The sequence below is a fragment of the Leuciscus leuciscus genome (assembly GCF_965113295.1).
Source record: "Leuciscus leuciscus genome assembly, chromosome: 1".
Classification (NCBI taxonomy): domain Eukaryota; kingdom Metazoa; phylum Chordata; class Actinopteri; order Cypriniformes; family Leuciscidae; genus Leuciscus; species Leuciscus leuciscus.
The window spans coordinates 50,703,065-50,717,800 of record NC_138725.1 but is presented as its reverse complement, the minus strand read 5'-3'; the positions used below and the strand labels follow the sequence as shown (position 1 = coordinate 50,717,800).

Below are 14,736 nucleotides of genomic sequence, written 5' to 3'. Positions count from 1 at the left end.
GCTATAATCTGGACGTCCGTTGACATCCAGAAACAGTCCATAAATGACGTGAATAAACATGTCCAATCTGGCCATAATCTAAACGTCCACTGACAGCCAGAACTAGTTCAGAAAAGACGTTCATACTGACTATAATCTGGACGTCCGTTGACATCCAGAAACAGTCCATAAATGACGTGAATAAAGATGTCCAATCCGGCCATAATCTAAACGTCCACTGACAGCCAGAACTAGTTCAGAAAAGACGTTCATACTGACTATAATCTGGACGTCCGTTGACATCCAGAAACAGTCCAAAATGACGTGAATAAAGATGTCCAATCCGGCCATAATCTAAACGTCCACAGACAGCCAGAACTAGTTCAAAACAGACGTTCATACTGACTATAATCTGGACGTCCGTTGACATCCAGAAACAGTCCATAAATGACGTGAATTAAGATGTCCAATCCGGCCATAATCTAAACGTCCACTGACAGCCAGAACTAGTTCAGAACAGACGTTCATACTGACTATAATCTGGACGTCCGTTGACATCCAGAAACAGTCCATAAATGACGTGAATTAAGATGTCCAATCCGGCCATAATCTAAACGTCCACTGACAGCCAGAACTAGTTCAGAACAGACGTTCATACTGACTATAATCTGGACGTCCGTTGAAATCCAGAAACAGTCAATGACTGACAGCCAGAACTAGTTCAGAACAAAATGACAAACAATATCTGTAAATTAATTAACTGACTGTTACGGACTATATCATTAACTGTTAAATTGATCTTGCTGGTCAGACACCAACAGGGTTCATGATGCACACATGGCACTTTTAAGTCCTCCTGGGAAGTTTGTAATCATGAGGTTTTACTATTATTTTTTTATTTTTTTTATGTTTTAAATTAATTTATGAAGCCACTGTAAAATGTATCATTAGCCTACATGTTATATTGTTATACTATAACACTGTCATATTTTGTGCAGTCATTAGCTTACTTCATCGTAAATAGAAAAGCCTGACAATGTAACTGCTAAATACCCAAGTATTGAGGTATTCCACAATGTTTCTCACTGACACACTCATAACTCGAGATTGTGGATTAAAGAAAATCCCAAGCTTCCTACTCATATTTTCATAATTGTGGCGGCGTTCATGTGTGTTCAATTTGTAAATACGATCTTTATGATACTAGGTATGTCTTGAATGCATCAATAGCTCTAGTTTAGGGACAATCCATACAAACAATCTTTACTAAACAGACTGTCACCGTGAGAAGATTTTTGTCCTTTATCAATGCTAAAGGCCTAACCACTGCAGTTAACACCATGCTGTTAAATAAAAGTCTGTAGACAAGTCTTAAGGTTAGGGTTAGGGTTAACCTTAACCCTTAATTTCTAACCCAGACCCGGTTTCACAGACAGGGTTTAGATAAAGCCAGGATTTGTCCTTAGTTCAATTTGGGTATTTAATTATAGCTTTTAAAAATGTGCCTTAGAAAAAAAAAAAAAAAACATTACTGGCGTGCATCTTGAGACAAAACAATGGCACTGCTATAAGATATGTCAGTACAAGTTGCTTTCAGGTAATACAGCTCAAACATGCATTTTAGTCTGGGACTACAGGCTTGCCTGTGAAGTGTGAAACCCGGGGTATTATGTTGTAACTTGTATATAATTATGCCAATGTTACCAAAGTGTTGCGTTGGACAGAGGATTAACTCTAAACCAACAGGTTGTGTACCAGTGCCACACAGGGTGAAAAGGGATGTTGACATTATTAGGCATAAGAGTGTTTCTAAAGGAAAGGTCAAGAATTTGTGAAAGTGTAAAAGGGTCATTATGGGTCACATGAATGTAACTGTCACCACCATGATACCAATTCATTAGATTTTCATATAACGTTAGATCTACATACAGAATTGTATATGAATATATGCAGTGTTTGCTCTGTTTAATATACTGTTTGCTCTATTAAATTGCACTTTATCAGAACAGTGGTAAATAAATATTATATATGGTCAGTTACTGTAAGTTCTTACAGTATTTTTAATCTTTCATTTTTATTGTTTAATTTTTAATCATGCACTGCAATGAAAAAAACAATTTAACCAATTGATTAAATATAACAGCCAGCCTACAAATACAACCAAATAAATAGCACATAATATATGAATATATATATATATATATATATATATATTCATATTTTCCTGTAAATGCAATGTTGCCACACTATTGGCTGTCTCTCCTAGCTGTTTTGAGCATGATTGGTTATTCTCTGTTTATTCTGACTGTCATCCAGGAATCTAGCCAATGACAACTATGCGCGCCTTTACGAGTCAAGTTTGAATAAACGTCAGTTGAGTGAGTCGGTGTTTGCTTTGCTGCTGCGCGGGATCTTCAATTTGCCTATTCTGTGGGTTTTACATCGTTTAAAACATGGATTATTTTTCATCGGACTGCTAAATGTTTATTTTGAGCGAGTTGCTGGGTGTTGCTGGATGTAAATGAAGAACAAACAAGGACAAATAATTTTATCAACGGAAATATTGCAATCTACGGAAGGTAAAACTTTATTTTATACAAATTCTGCTACATCAAGATAGTGTATTAAATTGAGAATCTAAACGCGATTAGAGCAATATTGTTAGTGCATACAGTATTCCAATGTATTAATGTTATGTGCTGCTAGCATGTGTAACTTGTCTAACTTAGTTTATGATAAAATAAAACTCAACATGGGAGCTTACAACGAGTGAACTGAGAATTGTATCTTTAGACAGAAAGGAACTGTCACAGTCTTATACTATAAGAATCTGCACACTAGGCTTATGAATCTATTGATCGCGGGATGGCTAACCGATCAGTTAAATTAACGAGTCGTAATAATATGTTTTGGAGCTGGTGAGTCAATTTAGCAAGCTTTTGCAAATGTCTCCGTAAGTAAGTAAAACAAATAACTAATATTGATGTGTATGTGTTTCCTTCATGATCCAGACATTTGGGGAATAAATATTATCCAGCCACACGATGTTCAGATGCGGTGTAAGTATTGTCATAAAATACACGTGAAATAGAGGCAGAACATGTGAATCTGCTCAAATGCACTGGTTCAAACCCTCCAGACAAGCTTTATCTTCTTGAGTTTACAGGCCTAGCTGACCCAAAACGTAATCGGTTACTAACGTAACCTCGGTTCTCTCTAGAAGAGGGAACGAGTATTGCGTAAGTTAGCTTACGCTACGGGTAAAGTCATCTTTTCTCGAGATATGAAGCCAAAAAATTATCCTTAATTTTTATTCATTGTCAACGCAGTGCAGCAGCTAGCAGACCTAGAGCAGGCTATCTAGCGCGCTCATTGGCTGCTCCGCGGCAACTGCAGCAGCCTACCAGTGAGCCTGGCGTGACGTCACGCCCAATGAGGGCGCACGCGCCCTCACGTGTCACAGCCCGCCAGAATGGGGGTGGCTTAGCGTATAAAAGGAAGGCTCGGAGGCTGATACCCTGGTTTTCGTCGACTGAAGCGACAAGAGCTCGTGGCGCGAGCACGGCGGGTTACGCAATACTCGTTCCCTCTTCTAGAGAGAACCGAGGTTACGTTAGTAACCGATTACGTTCTCTTACGAGAGGTTCTCTCGTATTGCGTAAGTTAGCTTACGCTACGGGAACCCCTTGTCAACGCCGTGCGCGCCCAGCATCCACTACATGAGTCCCAGGGGAAACCCGGGGAACACTGATAAGTGGGAAACAGGAGGCCGACAGTTTATAAGTGGGCCAGCACATGTTCATAAGCACACATTAGGGGGTGTAGAGCGGCTCGGCCGGTCTATACTGACATAACCCTTTCTAGTGCAGCTCAACCAGGAGAGCTAAACCGAGTAAGTAGCCCGCGCACAAAAGTGTGGGCAGGACATACACACGACTCAGACTGATAGAAGTTTAGCCTGCAGGGCGGGGACTTCCAGGTTATAAAACCTAACAAATGTAGAGGGGGAGGCCCAGCCTGCCGCTGTACAAATGTCATGAATGGAAATCCCGCTGGACCAAGCCCACGATGAGGCCATGCCTCTGGTGGAATGAGCCCGGATGCCCAAGGGGCACTGCAGGTTTCTGGACGCATAAGCTGCCGCAATAGCGTCCACTATCCATCTGGACAGACTGTGTTTCGAGGCGGCGAGACCCTTGGTGCGCCCTCCAAACGAAACGAAAAGCTGCTCCGAGCGCCTGAAGCGGCGGAGCGCGTGACATAATTCCTCAGAGCCCTGACAGGACAGAGGAGGTACTATTAACCTCGCTGCCGGATGCCGGTAGGGCTGAGAGGGAAATGACCTGCGCTCTGAAAGGAGTGCCCATCACCTTGGGGACGTAACCATGTCTCGGTTTGAGAATGACTATTGAGTCATTAGGTCCGAACTCAAGACACGCCGCGTTAACTGATAACGCGTGTAAGTCACCCACGCGTTTAACTGAAGACAGAGCTATCAGAAAAACGGTTTTGAAAGTGAGGTATTTCAGATCCACAGTGTCCAAAGGTTCGAAGGGATAAGCTTTCAGGGCCTCTAGGACCAAAGACAAATCCCAGATCGGAACCGAGGGGGGCCGCAGGGGATTCATCCTCCTGGCTCCTTTAAGGAAGCGGATGATGAATTCATTCCTTCCTAATGCGCGGCCGCGCGCCGAGTCGGCGAACGCTGCAATAGCCGCAACATAGACTTTGAGCGTGGAGGGGGACCTGCCCGCGTCCAGCAGCTCCTGAAGGAAGCACAAAACCCACGAAATCCCACACACTTGTGGGTTTAAATTTTTCCCCGTGCACCACTTGTTAAACACAGACCATTTTGACGCGTAGAGCCGTCTCGTAGAGGGGGCTCTAGACTGCGTGATCGTGTTCACGACCCCTTTTGGCAAATCAACGAGTATCCGTTGACTCTCCACGCATGCAGAGACCAGCGCTCTGGATGGGGATGCCAGATCGAACCGCGGGCTTGAGAGAGAAGGTCTCTCCTCACCGGGATCGGCCATGGGGCTGAGTCTGCCAGCCGCATTAATTCCGGGAACCATGTCTGGTTCTCCCAGTGCGGGGCTATGAGCAGCACTGAGTGGCGCGTTTCTCTGATCCTCCCGATCACCTGGGGTAACAGCGAGATCGGGGGAAAAGCGTACAGCGGGAGGCTGGGCCAGGCTTGGGCCAGCGCGTGCTCGCTCTTCGAGAAGAATATCGGGCAGTGGGCGTTGTCGTCTGCTGCAAAGAGGTCGACTTTCGCTCTGCCGAACAGGCGCCATAGAAGCTGGACTGTCTGGTGGTGCAGAGACCATTCCCCGGGGGGAACGTTGTCTCTGGACAGTCTGTCTGGGCCGACGTTCAGGTGACCGGGCACATGCGCGGCTCTCAGCGAGCGCAGTGAGCCCTGAGCCCAAACGAGGAGGCGTTCCGCCAGTGCGCAGAGGATTTTGGATCTGATCCCGCCCTGACGGTTCACGTAGGACACCACTGACATGTTGTCTGTGCGAACTAGTACATGGTGTCCTCGCAGGTATGGGAGAAAATGTTTCAGTGCATTCTCGACCGCTAGCATCTCCAGACAGTTTATGTGAAGGCATTTCTCCCGGTCTGACCAGAGGCCATAGACAGGTCTGCCCTCGAGAAGCGCTCCCCAACCTAGGTTGGAGGCGTCTGTCGAGATCGTTTTCCGGTGCGAGATAACTCCCATTGTAACTCCCCGTTGGTACCATTCGGCCACCAGCCAGGGCTGCAGGGCTGAGACGCAGCCCTGATTCACACTGACTCGCGAGCCGCCGGCAATCCACGCTCTGCGGGGCGCTCTCGCTTTCAGCCAGCGCTGAAGCGGGCGCATGCGCAGTAGGCCCAGCTGAAGCACCGCTGCAGCTGAAGCCATGTGGCCCAACATCCTCTGAAATGCTTTCAGGGGGGAAACACCTGCTTTTCTGAAAAGACGCGGCGAGATGTCGAATACGGCGCGTGCGCTGTGTCGACAGTCTGGCCGTCATAGCCACCGAGTCCAGCTCTATTCCCAAAAAAGAGATTGACTGACTGGGTATTAATGAGCTCTTGGTCCAGTTGACCGAGAGACCCAAGCTTTTCAGATGGCTGAGAAGCGGTAGTCTGTGGGATATGAGTTCTTCCTCTGACTGCGCTAGAATCAACCAGTCGTCCAAATAGTTCAGAATTCGCATGCCCTGTGTTCTCAGGGGAGCGAGGGCCGAGTCCATGCACTTCGTGAACGTACGGGGTGCTAAGGACAGGCCGAACGGGAGGACGGTGTATTGATATACCTGACCGTCGAAGGCGAATCTCAAGAATGGCCTGTGACGGGGTATAATCTGAATCTGAAAGTATGCGTCTTTCAGATCGAGAGAAATAAACCGGTCCCTCGGACGGATTTGCGCGAGGATTTGTCTGGTTGTGAGCATTTTGAACGGCCGTCTCATGAGAGCTTTGTTCAAATATCTCAGATCTAATATGGGTCTGAGAGCTCCGTCCTTCTTGGGAACGAGGAAATAGCGGCTGTAAAAGCCCGTCTCGGTCAGAGAAGGATGCACTCGTTCTATCGCCCCCTTGCGCAATAGTTTCGCTATGTCTGTATGAAGCAGATGGGCTGCTTCTGTATTCACTCTCGTCTCGGTCCGTGCTCGAAAGCGCGGGGGACGGCGAGCGAACTGCAGCGAATAGCCCCGTTTCACAATGTTCAGCACCCATTCTGACACGCCCGGGATAGCTTCCCACGCTTCCGCATGCATAGCTAGGGGTCGAATGGCCTCTGGGTCCCGGCCGCGGCACTGCGCGGGATAGGGAACTCGTAGCAGAGGAATTTGCGCGGTGCGCGCGCTGTCGATGCTTGGGAACGGGAGCTCGCTGATAGCGATAACTGGCTGGACTGCACTCAATGACTCGGTCACTTGGGACGGAGAACGTTTTGCAGTGAGAAACCCGTGACGCGAGAGCGGCGTGGGTGTTAATGTGTTTATCAGTAAGTGTGAGCGCTCGTGGGCGGGCACAGGGCTTACATTCATAACATGGCCAGTGTTGGGGAGCTTTATGTGATCTAACCCCCGGGGCAGCTGTGTGACAGAGCGGTCAGTGGGTAGGTGTGAGCACTGACTCGTGGGCACAATTCCTACGCTTATCACTCGAGCGGCGCGTGCCCGCTCCGTGAGAGTGAGCTCTGTGAGAGACACAGGGGAGATCGTGCTTGTGTGTAGGGGTGAGCACTAGGGCTGTGGGCACATTTCCTACACTCATAACACCGTCGGCGTGAGCCGAATAACCAGAATTAATACTATTTTTTCAGATTCTCTGGGTCGCTGTGCGAACGGCGTTTGTGTGCAGGCGAGCGAGTTGTGTAACTGACTCGTTGGCTGCAAAATACACATCTGCAGTCGCCTTTTTAGGTGACTGACAGCGCAAAATGCTTTGAAGGCTCAAATGTTTAGACCCTCATAGTTACTCAAACACCATCATGTGAGTGGGAGGGTGCGAGGGGCGGGTTCACTTCTGCATGTGAGAAGCTGGCCGCGAGCTCGGCATAAAACACCTTTGCCGCCAGAGCCGGACTCGAACGCGGGTCTCTGGTGCGAATGCCTAAGATTCTGCCACTGAGCCACAGGGGGAGAATACATAGGCTATCGGTTCGCGCGAGCATATTATAGAGCGTCGTCATGTTTCGTGTCGGCGTTAGCTTGCAGGCGCGCGTGCATTGTAACAGGCTTGTTTACTGCAATATTAATATTTCCAGCCGCCTGAACTCAGAGGGGACTGAGAAATGTGTGAGGATTGGAGATTGGCCCGGCCTCAGCGGGGCTACAATTACTCTCTCCTACTTTTGCCGGTGAGTGAGGCACGCGGGGTGCTGAACATTGCTCGTGACCGTCCGCTCTAACATCCCTTGAGAACGGCGCAGTTCGCGCGGCACAAGCAAAGGGAGAGAGCGCGGGAAGCGGTGAGTGACGGGCGCGGGGGCGGTAGCTTTCTTGTAACGTAAAGAAAAACTAGCCCTGTGATCGTCCGCTTCTGCGATCCCTTGTGAGCGGCACGGTGTGCGCGGCTCGAGCAGAGGGAGAGAGCGCGGGAAGAGGGGCGAGTAGCCAGAGAGCGTCATCATGTTTTGCAGGCGTGCGTGTACCGTGTAACAGGCTCGTTTACTGCAGTATTGATATTTCCAGTAGCCTGAACTTAGGGGACTGAGAAATATGTGTGAATGGATGTGTAACACTCTTTTCTCCTTTCGCCGGGAGACGGGGGCGGGGTAGCTTTCTTGTAACGTAAAGAAAAACTAGCCCCGTGACCGTACGCTTCTGCAATCCCTTGTGAGCGGCGCATTTTGCGCGACTCGAACAGAGGGAGAGAGCGAGCCCCGTAATCGTCCGCATCTCTGACATCCCTTGTGAACGGCGCAGTTGCGCGGCTCGAACAGAGGGAGAGAGAGAGCGGGGAGTGGTGCGAGGCATTTGAAACAACGCCTCGTAGGAAATTTCTCTTTTAGAAGCGAGAGTATGTGTCGCAGCGGCGAACACACACAGCAGTAAAAGGATATGACGCCGGATAGCGTAGCAGGCACGGGTGGCTGAAGGCGGCGAAGACGGCCGGCTTCCTCAGACGCTTTCCTAGGCTTGCAGGCGCTGGTTTCGACGGCGGCGGCTTCTCTCAGAGTGCAGCGATGCGGAGAGCTTCGCTGGAGAGACGAAAATCAGGGTATCAGCCTCCGAGCCTTCTTTTTATACGCTAAGCCACCCCCATTCTGGCGGGCTGTGACGCGTGAGGGCGCGTGCGCCCTCATTGGGCGTGACGTCACGCCAGGCTCACTGGTAGGCTGCTGCAGTTGCCGCGGAGCAGCCAATGAGCGCGCTAGATAGCCTGCTCTAGGTCTGCTAGCTGCTGCACTGCGTTGACAATGAATAAAAATTAAGGATAATTTTTTGGCTTCATATCTCGAGAAAAGATGACTTTACCCGTAGCGTAAGCTAACTTACGCAATACGAGAGAACCTCTCGTAAGAGAACTAAATGTCTTTCAAAATGAAAGTATTTTCAAACCTGTATAACTTACTTTTGTGAAACAACTGTATGCATTGTAGCCTATGACAAAAATAAAAGGCATTTTTTGATATCTTAATTATGGTTCTACATAAGAAACTCATACAATTTCAACATATGGGTGAGTAAGCTACATAATGAGATAACTCTTTTTTTTTTTTTTTTTTTTTTTTTTTTTGGATGAGCTGTTCTTTTAAAGGATTAGTTCACCTCAAAGTTGAAAATTGTGTCATCATTTACTCAACCTCAAGTTGTTTCAAACCTGTATGAATTTCTTTCTTCTGCTAAACACAAAGAAAGATATTTTGAAGAATGTCTGTAACTTGGGTCCCATTGACTTCCATAGTATTTTTTTTTTCCTACTATGGAAGTCAATGGGACCCAAGTCTGTCTGGTTACCGACATTCTTCAAAATATCTTTCTTTGTGTTCAGCAGAAGAAAGAAATTCATACAGATTTAAAACAACTTGAGGGTGAGTAAATGATGACACAATTTTCAACTTTGAGGTGAACTAATCCTTTAAGGACATTTGCTAAATTAACCATGTTTTTTATTATAGTGTAGAAACCATGTTTTTATGGTGGATTGATTACAATAATTTATTAAGTGAGTATAGGAGCAGGCTTCACTGCATATATTAATAAACTTTTAGAGTGCTGGCCTGGATAATTGTAATACATAAAATAGGTAAGTGGCCGCACTATGCATAAACTTTTATTTGCAAAAATGCGTTTAGGCGCGTGCCGAAACCTGTTTTTGCAAATAAAAGTTTATGCATAGTGCGGCCTCTATACCTATTTTACATATTACAATCATTTATTACCATTTGGTTAGTGTCGCAAAACATTGTTAATTTTTAGTAAGGGTTCTCCAGATTTATATAACACTTATGGAACATTAAAAAATGGTCCTATGTTACGCGATCAATAATCCTATTAACACACTTTTTTTTTTATATATATATATTTTTAGATCAAGCATTGGACTTACGGAGCAGAATAGGCACCAACAGAGAAACAAGTCCATCACTAGTAAGTATCCACTGCAGTATCTGGTTACACTTTATTTCGATAGTCCACTTTCACTAACATGTCAACTAACTCTCATTAGAGTATTAGTAGGCTGTAGTAGACAGTCAATAGACTGGTAGGTTAAGTTTAGATGTTAGGATTCGGGTTAGGAGAATAAGTTGACTTGTAGTTGCCAAGTAACTTATAGTCAGTAGAATGTCTGTTGGGGGACCAACAAAACAGAGTGTTATTAAGCAGACAGTCTACTAATACTCTAATGAGAGATAGTTGACATGTAGTTGCAAAGTTACTTATAGTTAGTAGAATGTCTAAAGTGGACTATCGAAATAAAGTGTTACCCAGTATTTAAATCCGCAGTCAATTTTAAAGGCACAATGCACTCCGAAATTAAAAAAAAATTCTCTTTTTTTCTTCTCTCGTGCCATTCCAGATATATATCTGACTTTCTTTCCACAAAGATTTTGTGAAAAATTATCCATTATTGTAAGCCAATATAATGCAAGTGCATACGCCAGAAACTTCATACAGCGTACTCACAGCTTGCTGTGTTGTTCACACAAGATGTTTTCTGCACTTATCATGTGAGCTCTTATCATACAATGCTCTTGGACTTTTTCGACCTTCAGCATTTTGGTGTCTATTCACTTGCATTATTTGACACACGTTTGTGTCACAAGAGATGGATAATATTTCTAAAAGTGTAGTTTATTTTTTCTAAAATATGTGTTTTCATCTGAAGAAAGAAAATCATATACCTTTTGGTCGGCATAAGGTAGATAAAATGAAGGGGGAATCAGTTTGCTCTCCTTTACCTAGTATTATTTATAAACATTACATGTGATTTAATAAATGTACAATTAAAGGGGTGTTCGAAGCAAACATCTAAATCCCTTCACAAAGAGCCCTTCCACAAAAGGGTTAGTAAAGGGGGACATGCATCCGATGGTAAATTATCTGAAGTAATTTTATCTTATAGTAATTTTATATTATATTTATGGTAATGTGACCTAGGATGGCAAGTTCCTGTGTTTCATTTTAAAGTAGATATGGTGGAAGAGTTCAATTTAACATAGAATAATTGAGTTGTTTGTTTGGGTTTGCTATATTACACACATTTTCATCATACCGAAGTTCCATAGGTAAAACTTTTATTAATAGATGCGTTAATGTAACTACCTGCAGGGTTAAAAGAAAAGACGTCAAGAACACACAAACTTAAGGAACTTTTACACATCAACAATGTACTAAAAACAGAAGAGTTTTTTCTTTGTACAGATGACAATGTTATTAAAACGATTACCGTTTGGACAGATCCACTGTGTTAATCTACATGTTCCTTCTTTTGGTGATGCACATTTTTCTATCAGACATAAGTTTTAGATACCAGACAAAACGAATGAAATGTGACCCATGCTAATTAATTCCCCCCTTTTACCTCTCTCTTTTATCTTTCTGTGGCCAGGATCCGTCATTCATCAGAACAGCTACCAAGAGAAGTGAGTATTCGTCCTCTACCTCCTTTGTCTCAATGTTATTTCAACACAATTGGTCTCCAAAGTAATATATGTATGTGTTTATATTAGGGGTGTAAGATTAAGAAAATGTCATAATTCGATACAATTGCGATTTTCGATGGAAAAAACGATTCACATGTAAATGTAGTTACTTTTCCTATATAGGTATTATGTGCATCTCCATAACTGAGGCCGATACGATACGCATCTCGATGCATAGCCAACGATACAATACATTAATGATACATATAAGCAGCTGCCAGCCGATGCAATGCAATACGATTCACTTTTATTACGATCCGGTGCGATTCGATTTCGATTCAACGCATTGCAAAAATATGATGCTATGCAATTCAATATGGTATAGATAGTTAACTTTTATTTCTTTTGTTCAGACATAGGGCAAATCATAAAGTAGATTAAGTGCCATCTGACTTTTAACACATGGCTCTCTCACAATCAAAAGATTTGGTTTCCACAAAAAAAGCAGGTACTGTAGGCTAACTGACCAGAAAGCAGGTGCTGTTATTATGTGCTTCACGGGCCGTTTATCAGTTTGGACCAGTGCAGCGCGAGCCGATCTTGATCAAGCGACACTGTTACTACACGGCGCTAAGAGATCCCCACTGAAGTAATAACATCACTGCGAGATCTATTGAGAAGCATTCATATTTCTCTGTTATTAACGGATCAAACAGCGCTGACGTGGAAACAATGTGCCATGAATGAACAATCCAGTGTCCACAGATCAGCAACATTCACCATGGATTTACTGTAGTAAAACAAACTGTAACCATGGAAGTTTGGCAGGAATAGTAGGCTATAATGCTTTCAAGTTACATTACGTTGGTTTTATTTTGACATGAATAAAATTACTGCCCTCAAATGTTAATCTGAACTAAAATAAACCTTTGTTTATAACTACAATATTACATTACATTTTTTTTCAAGGAGCTGTTTTACATGCTTCTAAGAGTCAATTATAGCTTCATCATTCCTCAAAGTAAAAAAAAAAAAATCATACTTTATGATGTTACGTTTAATACAAAAAAAAAAAGTTACAAATATTAAATCAAGGAAATTTCTCTGGCATTTCTTTCTTTTTCCTGTATCGAAAACGTACCGAACCATGACACAAGTGTATCGTATTGAACCGAACCATGAATTTTGTGAACCGTTAACTTACACCCCTAATATGTGTGTGTGTGTGTGTGTGTGTGTGTGTGTGTGTGTGTGTGTGTGTGTGTGTGGGGCTGTTTAAACCTGGCCACTTGATGCGTTTTCTCAGATCGGATAGCTATCTGTTTTATCACAACAATTCCATTTACACCTGGTCACATAAATGTGTTTTTGCAAAACGGATATAAATCAGATCTTCGATTCCCTCGCTATGCAAATTTAATGGTGTTCACGTCACCGAAAGCAACAGATATGAACTGCATTTTATTGATCATCCGTTAAAATTTCTAAATCAAAGACCGCAATAGGAGAGAGCGCAACAGCCCTGGTAAGATCATTTCGTTTCTTTAATTTTAATGATGATAACTGTGTGTTAAGCATCGGGGACTTACTTTCACTTTAATTTGCGATAGTTTGCACGTTGGCTTGATGAATAACGTTAGATGGTCAGCGGCGATGCGGCAGTATCGTCGTCATAACTTGCTATAACATGACATATAGCCTAACACGCTCTTACAACTTTATTTTAGAGCGTTTTTGGGAGGAGTAAAATTTACATGTGGTTTCAACAACCAGATGCATTTACACTTGTCCAGTTTCTTCTGGAATGCGGCCCAGACCACCTCCTGAAGTGGTTTGAGCAATCAGATTCAAATGCGTCACAAATGCATTTCGGAGGGCATTTACACCTGGTCTTTTCACGATCATAGCTATCCGATCACTAAAATCACATGAAGTTGTAAATGGCACCTATATGTGTGTGTGTGTGTGTGTGTGTGTGTGTGTGTGTGTGTGTGTGTGTGTGTGTGTGTGTGTGTGTGTGTGTGTGTGTGTGTGTGTGTGTGTGTGGAATGCCTTATATCAGGCTTGATGTAATTTTACTTGATTTGTGATTTATTTCATTTAATTGATTCGAGTACTCAAATTTTCAACTATGTATCTCTGCTATAAGCTAAACCACAACAGTGGCATTTGTATTTATTTATTTAACATGTGGATTTTTTTTGCTTTGATTGTAGCTGCTGTCATGAAATGGGACCCAGCTGCAATAGAGGCCCAAATAAAGTCTGTAGCCGATCATCTGAAACTGCTTGCTGCTATAAATGAAGCTTGTGAACCTTGTAGCAGCCATATTTTGTTAATTGTTATGTTATATTGTTTTAACATTTTATAGATTATTTAAAGGGAAATTGTGTTAATTTACAACTTTACTGTTCAGGCTTTTAAGTTGTATTGTGTTAATTTATACTTTAGTCTTCCGGCTGTTAAGTTTTGGTCCAGCAGAACAAAATAGTAATAAAAATATATTTTGAGATTTAAATAGTTGATTTCTTGGAGTGATTAGTTTGTTTTACAGGAAAATGGTAAGCAGTTTATTACAGTTATATTGTTAAGATATACAAATGCAAGTATATACACTACACAGTTATTCAATTGAATATTCAATATTATCAATATTCTTTAAAATCTTATTTTGGTCTATGGTCTGTGTGTCTGCAGTTTCATGACACGACAACCATTAACATTGAGTAACTGGGTTTTTCTCAGTGAGAACTAGCTCACTCACTGCCACTGTTTTGTAAATATTTGTAAGTAAATATTTTTTAAAGTTGGATCCTTGAAAAATGCACATATAGGATTTCCATGTCAGTATGGGTCTTTAACAGTCTTTGACATTTCTACTACAGAAAACACGTCTAATACAACTTTTATTCTGACTGCCTTTAGATGTCTAACAATTACATCTGTAGCAAGTCTTTACTTGACATCTATAGAATGTCCAGAAAAGACGTAAAAAAAACTTTCATTCTGGCTCCTGTGAGGACGTCTTCTGGATGTCTAAGAATGACATCTTTAGCACGTCTTTAATTGACGTCTATACAATGTCCAGAAAAGACGTATAAAAAACTTTCATTCTGGCTCCTGTGAGGACATCTTCTGGATGTCTAAGAATGACGTCTTTTAGA

General features: G+C 43.2%; 1 long non-coding RNA gene across 1 annotated transcript; it reads left to right on the top strand.

Moving 5' to 3' along the window:
- Nucleotides 1-572: 572 nt before the first annotated feature.
- LOC309476218 lies at nt 573-14,596 on the top strand. The gene is made up of 5 exons (XR_014197967.1): nt 573-2,558; nt 2,991-3,036; nt 10,018-10,076; nt 11,539-11,572; nt 13,789-14,596. It is a non-coding gene; the product is annotated as an uncharacterized lncRNA (long non-coding RNA).
- The last annotated feature ends 140 nt before the right edge of the window (nt 14,597-14,736 follow it).